The 24,069-nt window shown below is 33.0% G+C and overlaps 2 long non-coding RNA genes across 2 annotated transcripts; both read right to left on the reverse strand.

Annotated features, from left to right (window-relative positions):
• Nucleotides 1–2,802: 2,802 nt before the first annotated feature.
• On the reverse strand, nucleotides 2,803–3,782 carry LOC128659502 (uncharacterized). The gene is made up of 3 exons (XR_008402409.1): nucleotides 3,732–3,782; nucleotides 3,485–3,600; nucleotides 2,803–3,364 (listed from the first exon to the last, which is right to left on the reverse strand). It is a non-coding gene; the product is annotated as an uncharacterized LOC128659502 (long non-coding RNA).
• Nucleotides 3,783–5,677: 1,895 nt separating this feature from the next.
• Nucleotides 5,678–6,192, reverse strand: LOC128659503 (uncharacterized). The gene is made up of 3 exons (XR_008402410.1): nucleotides 6,102–6,192; nucleotides 5,887–6,002; nucleotides 5,678–5,770 (listed from the first exon to the last, which is right to left on the reverse strand). It is a non-coding gene; the product is annotated as an uncharacterized LOC128659503 (long non-coding RNA).
• Nucleotides 6,193–24,069: the final 17,877 nt, after the last annotated feature.

Consider the following 24,069-nt stretch of genomic DNA (forward strand, 5'->3'; position numbering starts at 1 on the left):
ATCACCTTGCTAACTTGGAAGTTTTTCTAACACCAAGGATGGCATGATTTAGGCCAAACATTTCACCCCCAATAATTTAAAACAAAAGGTGTACAATTGTATATTTAAAAAGAAATTAATGTTGAAAAATTTTCAAATCTTTATCTAATCAACAATTTGAAGTTTAATTTTGACATTATCTTTTTAATGCTTGACACACCTTTTTAAAAGCCTCTCTCTTAAAATGCACATGGTATTGTGCCATCCATGCCACCATGGTAGTTTACTTTTGAAACATGCCGAGAATGGAATGGATTTTTAATTCCCCTGTAAATTTGCTTCCTTCCAGTTATCCTTTTTAGGAATCTGAGAAGAATACTTTGCAATTGATTATGGTCTGTAATAGCGGACCTCTTAAAGGGACATCACATGCTATTTAAAAACAGCTAATAATAAATTAATTGTTTTAAGGATTGTGCAAGTTCAATTTTAACATTGAAGATTGCATCTAAATGTGCAGTGCACATCACAAATACTCAGCCTGAGTCTTGCTAATTGACTTAGTTATTGATCATCTTTAAGATTAACAGAATATATAAAAAGATGAGCTAATCAAAAAAAGAAATATTACACAAAACCAGTGGATAAACACTGCAGTGCACAAATACACATTTACTGAGTGAAATATTTAATAAATGTTCAAAATTGTTCATTCTCAGACAGTCACACAGCACAGAGATGAAGCAGTTGGTTCCTTTTTTTTCTTGTAGACAAGAAATATTTAGACATATTATCTCTAAAGTAAAACAAAACAACTATTGATAATTTCAGCTCTTGTGTCAAACTAAATTTTATTGTAAGATTAAGAAAATCTATACCTTGTATAGAAATTAGTGACCACAAAAAAAATACATTTTCTAACTTTGAAAAAAAAAAAAAAAAAAAAGATCCGAAAGTAATGTTTTTTAGTCTATTATAATATTAAAAAAGGTGAAATGTGCTGAGATATAAAAATACATCAACCATAGGCAGCCCGTTTCGCCATCTTTGTGCCTCATTCATTTTCCAAAATTTTATTTTTTTGTATGGTTGATGTTCAACTCAACTCAAGCATTTCATCTTTTTGAGATGTTATATCTATATTTAAAATTAAAATACTCAATTCCTCATTTATTCCTTAAAACTTCAGAATCTTATGATATGATGATCATTGATAGAGGATCACATGTGAAATAATCTACCATAGGTGGTATTTTTTAATCGGTTACTATACTAACCTTCCTCTATAACCAACCATTTAAAGGGACATGAAACCTTTCTTTTGTAATGTCCTTTTTATATTACACATGTATTTATCATAAATATTTTTTTTTTACATTTTAAACATTGATACTTAGTAATATTTAATTGGAGGAGGCTCATATGGGCCAAACAGGCTGTCTATGGCTGGTGATGTTAATCACTCAAATTACACATTGAGTGAAATAATTAACCTACGCCATACTGACGAGCCCCAAGATAGGGCGAAACAGTCTTATTTCATTCATAACCCCCCTCTATTAAATTACTGTAGTTGATTAGGTAGGTTACTATGGAGGCATGGGTGTATATTTTGGCCTTGGCAAACAAGGCCCTTGCCTAGGGCAGCATATATGTGAGCGGTGCAGTAGATTTGTTGTGGCTATATTTCATAGAGTTATTTTAGAAGTATTATACAGGTATCTAATGAGAGACTTCGTTTACGAAACTTAAAATCAAGGGAGTATAATAAGAGAGGTAACTCTGAACCTTTCTTTTATTCCAATAGCTATTACATTTAGTTTTCTTGCATTTCCAACACTCAGCATTGTGCTTGCAAAGTATTGAATCTGAGTTTTTCTACATATATTGTAGTAATAGTTGTGTATTTGTATGTGTGAGTGTATATATTTATATATATGTGTGTGTGTGTGTGCACGTGTGACAGTGTCTATGTGCATAACTTTGTATGTGTCTGTGATTATGTAGGTCACTCTCTGTGCAAGTGTTTTGCAAGCTCTGGTGGACGTTTACTTTGGAAATACTATTCCAAATAAAAAAAAAAAAATCGAAAAAATGCCTAAGACCTTGGGGGGGGGGGGGGGCTCAGCAGAATTTTGAGTGCCTAGGGCTGCACAAAATCTAAATACGCCAATGCACATTGCATGTTGGTGTTAGAAGAACACTGTTGCCCATGAATAAATACAATTACCTTAAAGGTACACTGAACCAAATTTTTTTCTTTTGTGATTCAGATAGAGCATACAATTTTAAGCTACTTTCTAATTTACTTCTATTATCAAATGTTCTTCATTTTCTTGGTATGTTTATTTTAAATTACAACAATGTAAGTTTAGATGCCGGCTAATTTTTGGTGAACAACCTGGGTTGTTCTTGCCGATTGGTGGACAAATTCATCCACCAATTGAAAAGTGCTGTCCACAGGTATGAACCAAAAAAAAAAGTTTATATACTTTATTTTCAAAAAAAAGATAGCAAGAGAACAAAGACAAATCAGAAATTGAATCACGAAAGAAAAAATTTGTGTTCAGTGTCCCTTTAACACTATCAAATTTCGAGTTGTGAATTATAAATTTTGAACAATACTTTAATAGCAATAATAATATACATCTTAATTTTTTTTTCAACAATAAAGTTGTTTCATCAAAAAAGTTTATTCTTTATTGTCTTATTTTTTCGAATAAAATAAGTGTTTTTATTTGTGTTAGCTATTTGATTTATTTATATGACCCTCATAGTTATTATAACTGAAATAATAGAGAAAATAAAGATATACAACTGGTCTTAGTATTTATATATTATTTTATTTTTAATAATTAATAAACACTTGAAAAAATTCTCCACAATCCTCCCCACAACACCAATAATTGGCATGAATAATTATTTTTATATAGAGATGGAAGAATATTGTCAGCAGCAGCAGTAAGCAGCATTTTTCGAAAAATACAGAAACTGATTTGTTTTCAGCTCAGTTCCATCAGCAGTCTGTAGATTAATTTGTAGTCCATAAACAAAGCATTTGTAATTGTTGCTCTTAAATTTGTAAATAAACAGTCAAACAAAGGCCAGATTTAGCAAATCTGAAAGTATCTTCCCGTTTCTAGCACAACTCCAGCAGTACAGAAATGAAGCATTTGTAGACTAGTTGGTGCTCCTTAATTTTGTAAATACACAGACAAACAAAGGCCAGACTTAGAAATCAGAAAGGATCCTGTTCTCAGCACAACTCCAGCAGTACAGAAACGAAAACTCCAGCAGTACAGAAACGAAGCACTTGTAGTCAGTGCTCCTCAATTTTTTAAATACACAGACAAACAAAGCACAGACTTATAAATCAGAAAGGAACCTGTATAATAAAGAAAAACAGAGATTCATTAAGTAAACAGTACAAATAACACATGCAAACCTATCTAAAACAAAGCAACTGCATTTAAGGGGTGTACAATACTAATAACTATATTATTACCTTTCAGTGATGGAAAATGCCTTTTATAAAATTGTACCAACTCTCAGCAGCAGCAAAAGCAGCAATTATTAAATACACAGTCAAATAAGGGCCGGATTTAGAATTCTGAAAGGATCCTGTATAATAAAGAAAAACACAGAGTGTCATTAAGTAAACAGTACACAAAAAAAAAACACATGCAAACCTAGGTAAAAGAAAGCCAATGCATTAAAAGGGTGTGCAATACTAATAACTATATTATTATTACCTTTCAGAGATGGAAAATGTCTTTGAGAAAATTGTACCAACACTCAGCAGCAGCAGTTATTATTAAAAAAAACAGTCAAATGTGGGCCAGCTTTAGTATTCCGAAAGGATCCTGTATAATAAAGAAAAACACAGAGTTTCATTAAGTAAACAGTAGACAAAAATAACACATGCAAACCTAGGTAAAAGAAAGAGAATTCATTAAAGGTGGTGTCCAATACTAATAAAAATATTATTACCTTTTAGAGATGGAAAATGCCTTTTATAAAATAGTACCAACTCTCAGCAGCAGGAAAAGCAGCAATTATTAAATACACAGTCAAATAAGGGTCGGCTTTAGAATTCTGAAAGGATCCTGTATAATAAAGAAAAACACAGAGTTTCATTAAGTAAACAGTAGACAAAAATAACACATGCAAACCTAGGTATAAGAAAGACAATTCATTAAAGGGGTGTGCAATACTAATAACTAAATTTTTACCTTTCAGAGATGGAAAATGCCTTTTATAAAAATGTACCAACTCTCAGCAGCAGGAAAAGCAGCAATTATTAAATACACAGTCAAATAAGGGTCGGCTTTAGAATTCTGAAAGGATCCTGTATAATAAAGAAAAACACAGAGTTTCATTAAGTAAACAGTACACAAAAATAACACATGCAAACCTAGGTAAAAGAAAGACAATTCATTAAAGGTGGTGTCCAATACTAATAAAAATATTATTACCTTTTAGAGATGGAAAATGCCTTTTATAAAATAGTACCAACTCTCAGCAGCAGGAAAAGCAGCAATTATTAAATACACAGTCAAATAAGGGTCGGCTTTAGAATTCTGAAAGGATCCTGTATAATAAAGAAAAACACAGAGTTTCATTAAGTAAACAGTAGACAAAAATAACACATGCAAACCTAGGTATAAGAAAGACAATTCATTAAAGGGGTGTGCAATACTAATAACTAAATTATTACCTTTCAGAGATGGAAAATGCCTTTTATAAAATTGTACCAACTCTCAGCAGCAGGAAAAGCAGCAATTATTAAATACACAGTCAAATAAGGGTCGGCTTTAGAATTCTGAAAGGATCCTGTATAATAAAGAAAAACAGAGTTTCATTAAGTAAACAGTACACAAAAATAACACATGCAAACCTAGGTAAAAGAAAGACAATTCATTAAAGGTGGTGTCCAATACTAATAAAAATATTATTACCTTTTAGATATGGAAAATGCCTTTTATAAAATAGTACCAACTCTCAGCAGCAGGAAAAGCAGCAATTATTAAATACACAGTCAAATAAGGGTCGGCTTTAGAATTCTGAAAGGATCCTGTATAATAAAGAAAAACACAGAGTTTCATTAAGTAAACAGTAGACAAAAATAACACATGCAAACCTAGGTATAAGAAAGACAATTCATTAAAGGGGTGTGCAATACTAATAACTAAATTATTACCTTTCAGAGATGGAAAATGCCTTTTATAAAATTGTACCAACTCTCAGCAGCAGGAAAAGCAGCAATTATTAAATACACAGTCAAATAAGGGTCGGCTTTAGAATTCTGAAAGGATCCTGTATAAAAAATAAAAAATTAAAGAAATTCATTAATTAAAGAGTAAACAAAAATAACATGCAAACCTAGGTAAAAGAAACCCAATGCATTAAAGGGGTATGCAATAGTAATAACTATATTATTACCTTTCAGAGATGGAAAATGCCTTTTAGTAAAATGAAACAACTCTCAGCAGCAGCAAAAGCAGCAATTATTAAATACACAGTCAAATAAGGGCCAGCTTTAGTATTCTGAAAGGATCCTGTATAATAAAGAAAAACACAGATTCATTAAGTAAATAGTACACAAAAATAACACATGCAAACCTATGTAAAAGAAAGCCAATGTATTAAAGGGGTATGCAATAATAATAACTATATACCTTTCAGAGATGGAGAATGCCTTTTAGAAAATTGTACCAACTCGCAACAGCAGCAACTGCAGTTATTAAATACACAGTCAAATAAGAGACGGCTTTAGAATTCTGAATGGATCCTGTATAAAAAAGAAAAACAGAATAATTAAGTTAACAATACACAAAAATAACATAAAAAACTTAGTAAAAGAAAGTCAATGAATTAAAGGGGTATGCAATACTAATAACTATATACCTTTCAGAGATGGAAAATTCCTTTGAGAAAATTGTACCAACTCTCAACAGCAACAGCAGTTATTAAATACACAGTCAAATAAGGGCCAGGCCCGGCATTAGAATTCTGAAAGGATCCTGTATAATATCAAAAAATAAAACAGGTTATTTAAGTAAATAAAACAGTAGACAAAACATTTTTTAAAAGTTAAATTAGATTTATAACCACATTCCTACCTTAGAGAGCTTGTGGAGCATTCAGCAGGAGAAGTCCTCTTCTTTAAAGAAACCCTTTGTTTTGCGCCATTTTTTAAAAATATTCGCAAGGTGATGATGGTAGATTTTTCATGTTCTTTTTTTTACAAAAGAAATACTATAATTTGCAGAAATAGCAGCAGCACTAGCAACATCAACTGTAGATTATGAATGCTAAATATCATATAACATTAAATTCTAGTAGTACAAGACACTGTTTATCTGATTCAAAATCCAGCAGCAGTAGCAGTAGGTAGCGGTAGGACAGCCGAGGAAGCAGTAAAAGGACATAAAAAATAAAAATGATCTTTTATACTTTGATTTTTAAAAAATTATTTTTATATTTTATATCCTTTTAAAAAAAAATTTTTGGTGAGGTTTACATATTTGTATCCACCGCAAACACAATTGGTCTTTGTTCTGAGGGATCATCGTCGTCTGTATCACTGCTGCCGGTAGTGTTTTGTCTGATAGCCTCCAACTGATGTTGTTCTGGTATCCAGTGTTGATTCATTTTGAGAAATGTTAAACGGTCAACATTTACACTAGATAGTCTATTTCGATGATCAGTCACAACACTACCAGCAGCACTAAACACACGCTCTGACTGAACACTCGTTGGGGGACAACTTAAATATTGAAAGGCAATATGTGACAATTCAGGCCATAATATTTTTTTGGATTTCCAGTAACTCAATGGGTCAGAACGAGGCTCGATAAAAGTGTTATCCAACATATATGCAGTTACCATTTGCACTGCAGAACACTGATTGTCTTCATGTAATCTTGCATCTTGACCTGTAGCCATAATGCCATATTTGCCAAAAAGACCCCACAATGAGTTAGTGGAATTACCGCCGCACACTGAATTGTCAGATATTGAGTCAGACTCAGAACTGTTACAATCTGGGAAAGAAGTCCGACCACTACCAGTGCAACTGCTGCTAGACTGATTTGTAGAGTTGTTTGAGTTTGCTCGCCGATTAATTTCAATTTCTTGCTTTACTTTGTAGATGAGTACTCCCTTGCATCTCTCAACCGTATGTTCTTTTCCATCAACAAAATTATACATCTGACCTTTAAAACGTGGGTCCAACAGAGTAGCAAGAAGGAGATGATCCTTGGATCTTTCAACAAACACAAAATTAATTTTCTTCCAAGCTGAGCAAGATCAAACAACTCTATATCATTCTCATCTTCAGCAGAATCAGATAAACAGTTATCTTGCACTTGATGCAAGGAACTCAGTCTAGTTTCAAGAAGCGAAATTAATGGAAGGACCTGACTAAGGCTTGCATCTTGTTCACTTACCATTAATGTTGCCTCTTTAAACGGCTGAAGAACCTTGCACACATCACTCATAAGATGCCACTGTGCCGAAGTCAAATGGACTCCATCTAATGTTTTTCTTAAAGTCATAAGGTATTCAATTATTGCCTTTCGTTGTTCATAAAGGCATTGAAGCATGTCAAACGTGCTATTCCATCGCGTAGAAACATCAATTATGAGTTGATGGCGTGGCAAATTATTGTTTTCTTGTAATGTTAGTAACGAATTTTGGGCATGGTAGGAACGGTGGAAATGCGAGCATATCTTTCGTGAAGCATTCAACATGTCATGAATATGTGTTGAATCTGAAAGAAATTTGTTAACAACCAAATTTAATATATGTGCAAAACAAGGCACATGTATCATTTGTCCATTCTTGAGTGCACAAACAATGTTAGAGCCATTGTCTGAAGACACAAAACCAACCGTGAGGCTGCGTGGAAAAAAACCAATCATTTATTACTTCATTCAGCTTATCAAGAATATTAGCTGCATTGTGATTCTTTCGTTCAAAAGAATTCATGCACAGTGTTGCATGCTTACGATAAGATATGCGTCGCATTGGCCTTGAGGAAATATACTCATTAGAGTCATTACTTACGGCAAATGATACCCAATGTGCAGTCACAGTCATATAGTCTGCACCCTGTGGACTTGTCCACATGTCAGTTGTAATATGAACTTTGTTACACTCTGACATTTCTAATTGTTTGCCAACATTTTGTAAAACAATTTTATGAATTTCTGGAACACCTTTTCGTGAAAAATAATGACGACTCAGGATTTGCCAATGGGGAACCACTGATTGCATTAATTCCCGAAAGCCTTGACCTTCAACAAATTTAAAAGGAAGCATATCGATTGCAAGCATTTTTGCAACTTTAAAATTAATTTGGCGAACGCGTTCATGGTTTGGGGGATATTTTTGACCACTCTCAAAAGCAACTTGTAAAGTACTCTGTCGCTTAGACACTGCTGTACTCCCAGAACTTGGCACTAAATTTGATAAAAGTTGATTGCTGCTGCTGCATGAACTTCTACTGGTGTTATTAAAGCCATCATCATTGGCAGTAGGTGGCAGCATAACATTAGTATTTCTTTCTGTGGATAAAGCAAGATTTTTATTTAAATATCTGTCCCATATCACTTTATGTCTACTATTCATATGAGACCGCAAGGAAGTGGTTCCCAAATTACTTCCTGCTTTTCCTCGACTTATTTTTTTATTACATATTTTACATGTTGCTTTACTTTGATCTAGTTTATCGACAGAATAAAAATTCCAAACTACACTACCACCTACTGCACTACTACGTGACCTGGGAGTCATAATGGATGATGATGATGGAATTTCCATTACAGCAGCGCCAGCTGCTCTTATTTCACAAGTTGCAACTTGTGGTGGTGTAGCATCTAGTGGTTCAATTGTGGGAATTTTTCTTTGTTTGGCCCCGTTGGCAGCATTAGAATGAATTCTATCTGACTGTGACTGCAACATTCGTGACTCTTTGGATGGAATAGCACGTTTGAGATGCTTTTGGAACAGTGGATACGTAGAAGTGATGGTGCAAGGTGGATTTGGTTCCTCAATGATACTACAATCTGAATCATCAGAATCACAATCGAGATTTGGAGTATACACAGATCCTTCAGATATAAAATCTTCAAATTCAAATTCAGAATTATTTTCATTTTCTACAGAGATGCTGCTACTGCTGCTGCTATTCCTTCCGGAAGTTTCCATAGTTATTTCAAGATCAACTCCATTATCACCTGCTGGTTCTCTGGGTAATTCATTAATAGAAGTGGATTTTTCTAATGCTGCTTCCTGCAAGCACTGCTGTTCTGCATGTTCAGATCCAATTGGGGGATTTTTTTTCTTCAAAAATGCATGAATTGCCATTCTTTGACGACCACTGCGTGTGGTTCCGGACACTTTGTTTTCTTTAACTACTTCAACTGCATCATTATTGGTCTCCATTTGCTTTTGCTGCTGTTGACTGCTGCTGCTGGAAGCTGAAATCATTCTTCTTGCAACTTTTTTTGGCATCTTGGTAGATTCCAATTAAAAAAGACACTGCTTTAATTTTATTGAATAATAAAATTTGATGAGTAACAAAATGCTATTGCACGTCTGTGTCGTTATTTCTTGCTGCTACTGCTGTATAAATCTTCTCACTCTATAATTAACAATGATTTAACTTAGGATAAAACATACATATACACCCAAATAATACATATATATATAATACATATAACATTACATATATGTCTAGTATGCAAACCAAAGTTAATAGAAATGTATTACATTTTTGTATAGTCTACTGACTATGTGATTTTGAATGTTCTTGATTGACAAAGCAGATTAGAACTATATAGTTGGTAAAACTTGTAGTGTAGTATACGTGAGTGTGTGTGTATGTATGTGAGTGAGTGTGTGTGTGTATGAGTGTGTGTGTGTGGTTGTATGAGTCTGTGTATGAGATTGTGTGTATGAGAGAGTGTGTGTATGAGAGTATGTGTGTATGGGATTGTGTGTGTATGGGATTGTGTGTGTATGAGTGCGTGTGTGCGAGAGTATGTGTGTGCATGAGATTCTGTGTGTGTTGTATCAGTGTTTGTGTATTAGAGTGTGTGTGTGTGTGTGTAAGAGTGTGTGTGTGTGTAAGAGTGTGTGTGTATGAGAGTATGTATGTATGAGTGTGTCTGAAAGTGTGTGTGTATGAGATTGTGTGTGTGTATGAGAATGTGTGTGTGTATGACTGTGTGTGCGTGTGTACGTGTACTTATGCAATTTTAATAAATACATTAAAAGCGTGGAGGGGTCTCATTTCAAACATTTAGCCAAATGGGAGACGAACTGTCTTAGACTTTGATAAGTAAGATAAAAAATTTGAATTCTAATTTTAATTAGAAATAAAACCATCTTATCTATTATAGTTAGTAATGGAATGGTGTTAAAATTCGAATTTTAACACTTCTAGTATTAACTATAATAGCTAAGATGTGTTAATTTCGAAATAAAATTCGAATTTTAACACCACTAGTAACCATTATAGATAAGATGTGCTAATTTAGAATTAAAATTCGAATTCGAATTTTACATCTTTGCTATTGTTTTAAATTCGCAATTAACATAATGATACATACAATTCGAAAATAAAACAATAACTATAATAAAGATGTAAAATTCGAATTCGAAATGAACATATGTATTATAGTTAATAGTGTTGTTAAAATTCGAATTTTAATTCGAAATCAACACCTCTATCATTTAATAGTTATACTATGTGATGGAGGTGTTGGTTTCGAATTAAAATTCGAATATTAACACTACTTGTAACTATAATAGATAAGTTATGCTAATTTAGAATTAAAATTCGAATTTTACATCTTTGCGATAGTTTTAAATTCGAAATTAAAATAATGTTACATACAATTCGAAAATAAAACAATAAGTATAATAAATATATAAAATTCGAATTCGAAATCAACACTTCTATCATTTAATAGTTATAGAAAGTAAAGGAAGTGTTGATTTCGAATTAAAATTCGAATATTAACAGTACTTGTAACTATAATAGATAAGATGTGCTAATTTCGAATTAAAATTCGAATTCGAATTTTACAACTTTGCAATAGTTTGAAATTCGAAATTAACATAATGTTACATACAATTCGAAAATAAAATAATAAGTATAATAAATAGGTAAAATTCGAATTCGAAATGAACATATCTATTATACTTCTATCATTTAATAGTTTTAGAAAGTAAAGGAAGGGTTGATTTCGAATTAAAATTCGAATATTAACAGTACTTGTAACTATAATAGATAAGATGTGCTAATTTTGAATTAAAATTCGAATTCGAATTTTACAACTTTGCAATAGTTTGAAATTCGAAATTAACATAATGTTACATACAATTCGAAAATAAAATAATAAGTATAATAAATAGGTAAAATTCGAATTCGAAATGAACATATCTATTATAGTTAATAGTGCTGTTAAAATTCGAATTTTAATTCGAAATCAACACTTCTATCATTTAATAGTTATAGAAAGTAAAGGAAGTGTTGATTTCGAATTAAAATTCGAATATTAACAGTACATGTAACTATAATAGATAAGATGTGCTAATTTCGAAATAAAATTCGAATTCGAATTTTACATCTTTGCAATAGTTTTAAATTCGAAATTAACATAATGTTACATACAATTCGAAACTAAAACAATAACTATAACAAAGATGTAAAATTCGAATTCGAAATGAATATATGTATTATAGTTAATAGTGTTGTTAAAATTCGAATTTTAATTCGAAATCAACACCTCTATCATTTAATTGTTAGATTAAGTGATGGAGGTGTTGGTTTCAAATTAAAATTCGAATTTTAACAGCACAAGTAACTATAATAGATAAGATGTGTTAATTTCGAATTAAAATTCGAATTCGAATTTTACACTATCCTTATTGTTTTAAATTCGAAATTAACACAATACATACAATTCGAAAATAAAACATAACTATAACAAATATGTAAAATTCGAATTTGAAATGAACATATCTATTATAGTTAATAGTTGTGTTAAAATTTGATTTTTAATTCGAAATCAACACCTCTATCACTTAAGTTAGATTAAGGGATGGAAGTGTTGGTTTCGAATTAAAAATCGAATTTTAACAGCACAAGTAGCTATAATAGATAAGATGTGTTAATTTCGAATAAAATTTCGATTTTTACATCTTTGCTATAGTTTTAAATTAGAAAATAATACAATAATACATACAATTCGAAAATAAAACAATAACTATAACAAATATGTAAAATTCGAAATTAACATATCTAATATAGTTAATAGTTGTGTTAAAATTCGAATTTTAATTCGAAATCAAGACCTCTATCACTTCATATAGTCATATAAAGTGATATGTGTTGATTTCGATTTTAAATTCGAATTTTAACACCTTTAGTAATTAATAATAGAGAAGATAGTTCATTTAGAATTAAAAATCGAATTTTACATCTTTAATAGTTAATAATTCGAAATTAACACAATAATAACTGAAATTCGAAATTTAAAAAATTAAACACATCTATCACTTCATATAACTACTATATTCGCCTTAAATTCGAAATGAACTCCATAACTATAAAAGATATAACATTTGAAAATAACACCATCATAACTTTATTAAAGGGACATGAAACCCACATTTTTTCTTTCATGATTCAGAAAGAGCATGTGATTTTAAACTACTTTATAATTACTTCTATGATCTAATTTGCTTCATTCTCTTGATATCCTTTGCTGAAAAGTATATCTAGATAGCATCTGTAGCTGCTGATTGGTTGCTGCACATAGATGCTTCGTGTGATTGGTTCACCCATGTGCATTACTATATCTTCAAAAAAGATATCTAAAGAATGAAGCAAATTAGCTAATAGAAGGAAATTGGAATGTTGTTTAAAACTTGGAATTTCAAATAGAAAAAAATACAATACAATACAATCTACATAGGTAAATATAGCACTACAGCATTATCAACTCATCAAAATGCAAAGCCAAAAAAATGCATACCATTTTAAAAAAAAAATGAAAAAATCCAATTAAAAAAAATAAATATATTAAAATAAGCTTTTTACATTACAGTACCTAATTATACATATCAGAGTTCAAAAATCTCAAATAAAATCGAGTATATATACAATACATATAAATTAGAACCTAGTCAGCATCACTGGCTGCCAAATTGCAAATTTGCCCAATTCCATACTACTACAACACAGGACTAGCAGGCAGCACAGTAAAAAAGAAACAACACTACATTACAACAATTACAACATCTCTATGATGAACAATACATCAGTACTTCTCAACCACAGTCCTCAAGTTAACCTAGGCTAGTAGTAAGCTATCTTTATAACGTCTTAAAAGGATTGTCTAGTCAAAATTAAAGTTTGCTGATTCAGACAGAGGCAGAGCATGCAATTTTAAGCAACTTTCAATTTTACTCCTATTATCAATGTTTCTCAATTCTCTTGGTAAAAGTGAAAGAAATATCTGAATCATGAAAAAAAAAAAAAAAAATCTGTTTCATATCACTTTAACTGGAGCACAGGTTAAATAATCAGTAACCATGTTAACTAAATTGGCCCTCACCTTAGGTACTGATTATTTCACCAGTGCTCTAGTTAAGACAGCATGAAAATATGGGCTGTATTTTGCCTATAAAAATAAATAGACCGCATATTACCTCCACAAATATTGATGAAATTGATTGAAGATGAAGATAACAAATGAGTCTTCTCACGGCGTGCAGTCCACCCTCCACAGTTGTGTAATGTGTCCACACAAAATTCCAAAAAAGATGCCACAGGAGCAAATAGATAATAGTATATAGAAAAAAATTGGTATCCAAATAATCCAACACGAGTACACGACCACAAAACCAGTACGTCCTTCTCCAAAACTAAACCTTTCAAATGAAATGTTAAGAGCTACATCTATTTATAACATTTACATATGGGAGGGAATAACTTGATTTAAATATTTAAATTCGAATATTAAATAATTCGAATATTACATTTAAAAATACAATTTTAGTTAAGAAATACAATTTCGAAATTAAAATCAAATTCGAAAATTTCGAATATTTATAATATAATAGCATTATTATAACAAATTCGAATTTGAATAGTACATTAGAAAAGCAAATACTATTTCGAAATTTAAATCGAATTCGAATATCTCATTACAAATAGTATATAATATATTCAATCGAATTCGAATATAACATTTCGAATTAGAATATGATATATCTCATCGAATTCGATTAGAATCGAATTCGAATATTATATTTCGAATTCGAATGTGAAATATAGTTTTCGAATTCTAATATAATATTCGAATTTGAATAGAATAGAATTCGAATATTATATATCGAATTCGAATGTGAAATATAGATTTCGAATTCGAATATAATATTATCCAAAATAAAACATTCTATTAATAAGAACGAATATTTTCGAATGTAAGCGAAAAATTCAAAAACGAACATTCGAAAATCGAATGTTAGAATGTTAACTAAACATTCGAAATTCGGTTCGAACGAACGAAAATCGGAAAATTCGTTTTAAAATTCGAATGTTTAGAAACATTCGCCCATCCCTAGTTATAAGTGGTGTATGGGTGTTAGAATAAAAAAACGGTACTGAAAGTGCCTTTACATTGCCATCAATGGAGTACTGTGTGTTCCCTGTAAATATATATGTATATGCTTATACAAATATATATTTATGTGTTAATATGTCTATATACACTTATTAGCAAATAGATATATATGTATATCAGCATATACATATATATTTAAGATCTGCTGCCCATCGCTACACGACTTACCTCCTTCGGTGAGCTAGGTTCTCAGAACGTGTCTGATGACATGAGAACAAGGCTCTCATGAGCGCAATGCTTATGTACAATGTAAATGGGAGGCCGTGTTTGCATTGCACATAACTTGTAATAGCAGTGCACATTTTCATCCGCTGGTATTACTAAGTGAAGTGCAAATATCGCCATTGTGAAAGCGATATTTTGTGCTCCACTTGTAATCTGGCCCTAAATATCTTTAAAGCATTTTGTTAGAAAATTTGAATTATTGTTCAGTCTCAGGACCGACCCCTTAAAATATTGAATATTCTTTAGCTTCCTTCCTTTATTGTGGCCAATTAGGGACAGATAAACAAGTTCCTGTCTTGAATAACCAATCACTGTCAGCATGCAGGAGTGTCAGAATTCTCATACTTCACATACCTAACTCTACCACATATTTGTCCCAAATTGGCCTCAGCATTAATGATGATAAAAGGATACTGCAAAACATGGCTATTGTTATAAAAAAAAAATTGTCCAAATATGCTTCTCCAAATAAGGCAAATGGTGAGGTGAGTGGCTTATCGACCTTTAAACACTTCAAATTCAAATATAAAAAAAAAAAAAAAGATCTTTCAACTTAAGAATATATCACCGGTATATGCATAAATAATGCAGCAGGAGGTCTAAAACAACTATTAAATCTTATTTTATTCCTTAATTGATTCATGTATGTCTTTATTTATTTGCCTTTGTATATATACAGTAGGTTTCATAGGTTTAACATGTTATTGATCTTCAAAAAGAAGTGATCTTGTGTCATTCTTGCTTCTGGCAGTTTACTGTCATATGAACATTCTATTTTAGGGGCCATTGATTCTAAAGAAATTCTTATCACCACTGTGACCATAAACATATTGGCCTAGATTACAAGTGTAGTACAAAAACAATGTGTGCTATTGAGACACCTTACAAGATAAATCAATAGCGCTCTTAAGGCTGTGACCCACTGCAAGCGATGCGGCGCGAGGTGATGCCGCTGCTTCGCACCGCGTCGCATCGCTTCTAAAGTTCAATTATTTCATCTCTGAGCGCTCAGCTACGCGTCCTGATGCAGCAGAGTGCTCAGAGATGAAAAGGCAGGACACACTGAGCGTGCACAGCCGCATCTACACGCTGCGCACCGCTCCGCTTGCAGTGTGTCACAGCCTTTATTCTTTTGCTTGTATTAAGACTGAGACATGATAACATCAGGAGATCAGATAGCTTGAGTGTGCTAACTTCCTTTCCCCAGTGCTATGGGGCACACTACAAAAGCCTGACTGTAACTACTTGACTTTATGGGGCCGATTTATCAAGCTCTGTATGAAGCTTGATGTCCCCATTTCCGCGCGAGCCTTCAAGCTTATTTCTTAGACCTTGAAGCCCACCTCTTTCAGATTGCATTTTAACAGTTTTTCACCACTAGAGGGTGTTAGTTCACGTATTTCATATAGATAACACTGTGCTTGTGCACGAGAAGTTATCTGTGAGCAGGCACTGATTGGCTAGACTGCAAGTCTGTCAAAAGAACTGAAAAAATGGGCAGTTTGCAGAGGCTTAGATACAAGATAATCACAGAGGTTAAAAGTATATTAATATAACTGTGTTGGTTATGCAAAACTGGGAAATGGGTAATAAAGGGATTATCTATCTTTTAAAACAATAAAAATTCTGGTGTAGACTGTCTCTTTAAGTGTTTGGGCACTGAAGACACTAGTTAAGTTTAGCAAGCAAAATTATCCCCATTCATCCATTATGCATATCTTAAGCTGCGCAGCTGTATAGGGCCTTTGTTGCCTTATTTTGTGCTTAATAACGTGCCACACATTCTCAATCAGAGATAGGTCAGGACTGCAAGCAGGCCATGCTAGCACCCACACTTTCTGCTTACGTAACCATGCGCTTATTTTCCGGGCAGAATGTGGTTTCACATTGTCCTGCTGGAAAATGCAGGGACGTCCCTGGAAAAGACGACATCTGGATGGCAGCATATTTTGCTCCAAAATGTATACATATCTTTCTAAATTAATGTTGCCCTCACAGATGTGCAAGTTACCCATGCCATGGGCTTTGTCACACCCCCATACCATGATAGACGCTGGCTTTTTGACCTGACACTGAGCGTGGATGGTCCTTTTTCTTCTTTGGCATGGAGAGGCTAGCACAACTGTTTTTTCCAAATACTATTTTAAATGTTGACTCGTCAGACCACAAAACACGATTCCACTGCGCTACTGTCCATCTCAGATAAGACTGAGCCAAGAGAAGTCGGCAGCGCTTCTGGACAGTGCTGAATCATGGCTTCTGCTTTGAATAATAAAGCCTTAACTTGCATCTGTGGATGCATTGGCAAATGGTGTTGACTGACAAAGGTGTACCCAAGTACTCTCGAGCCTATATTAGGATATCCATTACTGATTTATGATGGTTTTTGAAACAGTGATGTCTGAGGGTACAGAGATCACGAAAACATTCAGAAGTGGTTTTCGGCCTTGCCCTTTACGCACTGAGATTTGACAGGATTACATTCATTTTTTTAATTATATTGTGCACTGTAGAAGGTGAAATGCCCAAAATCCTACTGATTTGTCTTTGGGGAATGATGCTCTTAAATTGTTGGATTATTTGCTGACGCATCTGAAGGCAGAATGGTGAGCCACTACCTATCCTTGCTCTTGAAGGACTAGGCCTTTTTTGGAAACTCTTTATATACTATGATTACACGATTGCCTCACCTTCTTATTTCAACTTGTCACGTCACTATTAGTCCTAAATTGCCCCTGTCCCAACTTTTTTGGAACATGTTGACGTCATCAGATTTGAAATGAGTGTATATTTTAAAAAATACATTCATATTCATTAATAATGGATGAATAAGGGAAAATACTGCTTGCTAAACTTAACTGGTGTCTTCAGTGCCCAAACACTTAATAAGTGTTATTAAAAGAAGAGGTGATGTTACACAGTGGTAAACAGTCCACTGCCCCAACATTTTTGGAGTGTGTTGCAGTCATCAGATTTGAAATGAGTGTATATTTTCAAAAAGACATTAAATTCACAAAGATAAACATCAAATAATGTGTTAATATTTTTTTCCAATATAGTACAGGGTGAATTAAATTTTCAAATGGCTCATTTTTTTTTTTTTTGCACTTTCCATACTGTCCCAACTTTTTCGGAATAGGGGTTGTAAATGCAAGTTGTAAAGTCACCAAATATTAAACAAAAAAGTATAGCAAGGCAGCTATCCATATATACAGTAAATGCAAAATCCGAAAATGGGAAAACAGCCCCACTGTGGAGTGCACAAGTGACAGGGGTAACTGCAAAGCCCCTACTGTCAAAGATATATACAAAATGTCACCAGCACTGTTAGTAAACGTGAATCTTTTAATGAAGACACATAAAAACAAGCTTGTTTTATGTGTCTTCAATAAAAGATTCACGTTTACTAACGGTGCTGGTAACATTTTGTATATATCCATAAATAAATGACATGCGGCTTTTATCTATACTATAATTGCAATTGTAATGTCAGTCGCCGTTGGCAGTTGTGCACGCATCCTCAATGGAATGATGGCAGCGCGAGGACAAAATAATTCACTTGGATCGGTGGATTCTTTCACCACCCTGCCCTTTTCGGAATTCACCGGGATGCAGCGTAAGCTGAATCCCAGTGGATTCCGAAAATGGCAGGAGGGTGAAGGCAAACGGAGCATTATAAAAGCAAAAACTAAGCACCCGCATCAAGTATTAAAAAAAATAAATAAAATAACCGCCCACATCAAGTATTAAAAAAAAAAACAAAAAAAAAACACGCCTGCACGAAATATAACAAAAAATAACGAACCTCCCACCTGAAGTATTAACACCTACACCTCAAACCCCCACATTACAAAATAATAAAGTAATTGGCCCCTTAATCGTCAACCACCCACATCGCAATAAACCTAATTACCCTATTAACCCCTAAACCACAAAACCTCTACTTCGCAATAAACCTATTTACCCTATTAACCCCTAAACCGCAAAACTCCCACATCGCAATAAACCTAATTTACTTATTAACCCCTTAAACCACCTAAACCCACAACGCAAATAACTATTTAAATAACTAAGCCCCCTAACCTAACACCCCTAACCTAACACCCCCTTAAATTAACCCAAATTACCTAAACTAATAAATTCTAAAGTTACAAAAAAAAAATAAGTTTACAAAAAATAAAAAAGGCTAACATTACATAAAATAAAAAACAAAATTACCAAATTTTACAAAATTAAACCTAATCCCTATGAAAATAAAAAAGCCCCCTCAAAATAAAAACACCACCTACTCTAAGAAAAAACTACCAGTAGCCCTTAAAAGGTTTTTTTTGCAGGCCATTTCCCCAAGATAATCAGCTCTTTTACAAAACAAGATAATCAGCTCTTTTACAAAAAATACACAAAGTCCCCACTAACAGTAAAAAAAACCCACCCTCTAAACTCCCCAAAATAAAAACCTAACATTACAAAACCTAAACTACCTATTGCCCTTAAAAGAGCATTTAGCTCTTTTTTCTGCCCATCCCTAATCTAAATAAAACAACCTACCCAAAAAAAATTTTTTTAAAAAACCTAAGTCTAACCTCCAGGTTGCTACTCACCATTCCTGAAGTCCAGCAGAGAAGATCTTCTTCCAGACGGGTCATCTTCATCCACAGCAAAGGCGGCACGGAGCGGAGACGCAGAGCAGTGTTTCCAGATGTGGCGATCCTCGGAGGCGGCTTTAGGTTTTTATTTTGGGGGGGTTTAGTGGGTGGGGGCATTTTACTGTTAGTGGGGACTTTGTGTATTTTGTGTAAAAGAGCTGATTATCTTGGGACAATGCCCTGCAAAAAAACCTTTTAAGGCCTACTGGTAGTTTATTCTTAGAGTGGGGGGTTGTTTTTATTTGGGGGGGGGGCTTTTTTATTTTTATAGGGATTAGGTTTAATTTTGTAAAATCTGGTAATTTTGTTTTTTATTTTATGTAATGTTAGCCTTTTTTATTTTTGTAAACTTATTTTTTTATTTATTTTTGTAACTTTTGAATGTATTAGTTTAGGTAATCTGGATTAATTTAAGCGGGTGTTAGGCATCTGTAGATTAAAAAATAATTAGACTGCCTTCTAGGCTTATCGACTAGTTATCCAATAAACTTTAAAGCTAAAGTCAAAATTTCAAATTGCATACCCTGAATGTGTGGACTTGCCAGATATAGGGCTCACAAAGGTACTTATAGCAAGGCAAAGGTGACAACAAGCATTTATTGAGGAGTAGTGTAATGTGAGACAAGTATTTATGACCACAAATTTAAATAAGTCTGCCTTAAAATGAAAGCTTTGGCTACCAGTGGTATTGGTTATAAATTAAAATGGCAGATATTTTTTATAACTGACTGTGTAAACTTGGCACATAAGGCTCAGGTCATTAAGACTCAGCTGTTTCAGAACTCATTTAAAGTCATTTTATTATTATAACATTTATAATTTAACCACAAGTTCATGCAGGTGAATAATGACTTTGGCTCTATTATTGTTGTGAGTAAAATGTTATTAATTAGCAAGTCACATTTTTTTTCTGAATTTATTCCAGTTACCATCTAGTTTTTTGCTTATTTACCAGTTACAGCACAATGATACATATTTTTTCCATATTCAATTCACATTATATGCACATGCAGTCAAAATTAGAATGTACATCTGCATATTAAATATTAATACTTTCCGTTAGAAGTATTTTAAAAAAAAACATGTAGCAAAACTGATTCTTTATGAACTATGACTGTTCAGTGATAATTTCACTTCTAATACTACCATAGGTTACATGAACTTGCTTTCTGTGATTACACCTGCTCAGATTACCATTAAAGGGATACTAAACCCACATTTTTTCAGACAGAGCATACAATTTTAAGCAACTTTCTATTTTACTCCTATTATCAATTATTATTTGTTCTTTTGCTATCCTTATTTGAAAAAGAAGGCATCTAAGCTAAGGAGCTAGCCAATTTTTGGTTCAGTACCTGGACTGCACTTATTTCAGGGTGGGTGCATTTAGCCACCAATCAGCAAGCACAACCTAGGTTATGAACCAAAAATGGGCTTGCTTCTAAACTTACATTCTTACTTTTTAAATAAAGATAGCAAGAGTATGAAGAAAAATTGATAATAGCAGAAGAATTATGTCTGACTGCAACTACTTGACTTTATGGGACCGATTTATCAAGCTCTGTATGGAGCTTGATGCCCCTGTTTCCGCGAGAGCCTTTGGGCTCGCCGAAAACAGAAGTTATGAAGCAGCGGTCTAAAGGAAAATTGATAATAGGTGTAAATGAGAAAATTGCTTAAAATTGCATGTTTTATCTGAATCATAAAAGAAAGAAAAAATTGGGTTCAGTGTCCCTTCAATTACTGATATTATTTAGGACCAGAATATTTCCTATATAAACACAATCATTTTCTGGTTTAAAATAAATAAATAATTTGTGCACAGCTAATACTAAATATCTGACCTTATTAATTGTTAATTGCACACAACATGAATTAGTGATTGTTTATGGGAAAATCCTGAATTCAGACCCATCAGTAAGCAATCATTAATGTTGAATGAGCAGTTGGTCATAATCTAATGCATTTTTTGGAAGATAATTTCTGAACATTCACCAATTAAAGGGATATAAAACCCAAAACATGTTCATGATTCACAAAGACCATGTCATTTTAAACAACTTTCCAATTTACTTCTATTATATAATTTGCTTTGTTCTCTTGGTATACTTGATTGAAAAGAATACCTAGGTAGGTTTAGATGCAGCAAAGCACTATTGGGAGCTAGCTTCTGATTGGTGGCTGCACATATATACCTCTTCACATTGGCTTACTTAATTTGTTCAACTGGCTCCCAGTAGTGCATTGCTGTTCCCTCAAAAAAGGTTAACATAGGAACAAAGCAAAAGTGATATTAGAAGTTAATTGGAAGATTGTTTACAATTCTCTATTTGAAATCATGAAAGAAAGGTTTTAGGTTAAATGTCCCTTTAAGCTGCCACTGAGCGTACAAGTTGGGAACTTTGTCAGCCTGCACATTAGCACATCTCGCATGATATGTTGACTGATCCCTTTTAATAGGGTGTATGGATGCTAATAAGTGGCATGTATGTAATTAACCTATTTCCAAGACCAAAGAGATATTTGTGTATGTCTCTTAAAGGGATTTGAAAAATGACATTATCAGTATAGTTGGCATGTGTTTATTATCAGTATAGTTGGCATGTGTTTATTATCAGTATAGTTGGCATGTGTTTATTATCAGTATAGTTGGCATGTGTTTATTATCAGTATAGTTGGGATGTGTTTATTATCAGTATAGTTGGCATGTGTTTATTATCAGTATAGTTGGCATGTGTTTATTATCAGTATAGTTGGCATGTGTTTATTATCAGTATAGTTGGGATGTGTTTATTATCAGTATAGTTGGGATATGTTTGCTGGGTTATATATTTCACTATTTTTATTGCTGTAAATGTGCTTTTTTTAACTTTAATTTATTGAGCAAATAGCATTTGTATCTGTTTGGTAAGATTTATAACATAATCCAATATGGCAGGGCTAATGCACAAAACCCGTGTTACATCTTAAAACATTATGGGGTTAATTAAGGTAGTAAGTGGAAATGTGTTGTCTGGACATTTATCAAGTCCATTTAGCTGTGAAATTCTATCGTGAAAAATGGCTCTGAATGTTTCAATAATTATAGAGAATTTGGATTGTGACACATGTTAAGTAAAGGGGGTAATTTTTCACAAAATTGATAATGTACATTTTTTTTCGATAAATTATAAAAATGGCTGATTGTGACTGCATTAACATCGAAAAGGGCTCATCTGCAGCTGTTAACAAGCCGATAATTAGCAAATGATAAATTGTAACTAACCACTTAATTAGCCAACATTTTACAGTTATGTTAGTCATGTTCTTTCGGGGAAGATATGAATCAATTTCTTTTAAAAGTCTGAACATTAAAAGGGACTGTCAAGTCCAAAAAAAACTTTCATGATTCAAATAGGGCATGTAAGTTTAAACAACTTTCTAATTTACTTTTATCAACAATTTTGCTTTGTTCTCTTGGTATTCTCAGTTAAAAAGCTAAACCTAGGAGGTTCATATGCTAATTTCTTAGACCTTGAAGGCCGCCTCTGCATTTGACAGTGTTTCACCACTAGAGGGCTTTAGTTCATATGTTTCATATAGATAACATTGAGCTCATGCACATGCATTTACCGAGGAGTGAGCACTGATTGGCTAAAATGCAAGTCTGTCAAAAGAACTGAAATAAGGGGGCAGTCTACAGAGGCTTAGATACAAGGTAATTACAGAGATAAAACTTGTAATATTATAACTGTGTTGGTTATGCAAAACTTAGGAATGAGTATTTAAGGGATTGTCTATCTTTTAAAACAACAACAATTCTGGTGTTGACTGTCCCTTTAAGTTGGTTTCATATGAGGTTTATATTTTGTATGTTTAACAAGACCAACAGTAAAAAAATATGATGTTGCTGTTCTGACTTGTTAATAGAGCATTAAATTAATTTTAATATATGTGTTTTCAAAATTAAATATGACATTGCAATAGATCTGCATGCAAAATTAATCATCTGAATGCGTGTAAAACTATAATTTTATTCGCAAAATTTGCATTGTTTGTTGCTCCTTGAACTAATTCAAACATACACTCTAATAAACTGGCATAGAAAACAAAGGCAAACACCACTCATGCTTTATGCTTTTTTTCACAGAATAGGCTGTAATAGATTGGAATAGGGGGCACTTCCAGCTATATCATTGTGCCAGCATGATGTACTGTATGTGAGAGTAGTCCGGACAATAATGCAATTGATCAGATGTAAAAACATTAAACACAAAAAAAACAGATGTGGGATAAAGTCGCTGCCATATACCCCTGACTGGGCTCTGAAGTAGGGAGCTTTAGCACTGCGGTACCAGGTGCAGGCTTCTGTAATTTACTATTTTGGTACAGTAGAACACAAAAGGAGCTAGACCTAAGACAATCAGGATATGTTCAAAATCTGCAGGATGTTTATTAAACTGGAACAGAGAGGCAGGATAATTTGACAGGAATTAAATTGACCCAGTACAGGTAGGTTGTAGTCACGGCAATAG

The sequence above is a fragment of the Bombina bombina genome, chromosome 5, assembly GCF_027579735.1.
Source record: "Bombina bombina isolate aBomBom1 chromosome 5, aBomBom1.pri, whole genome shotgun sequence".
Lineage (NCBI taxonomy): Eukaryota > Metazoa > Chordata > Amphibia > Anura > Bombinatoridae > Bombina > Bombina bombina.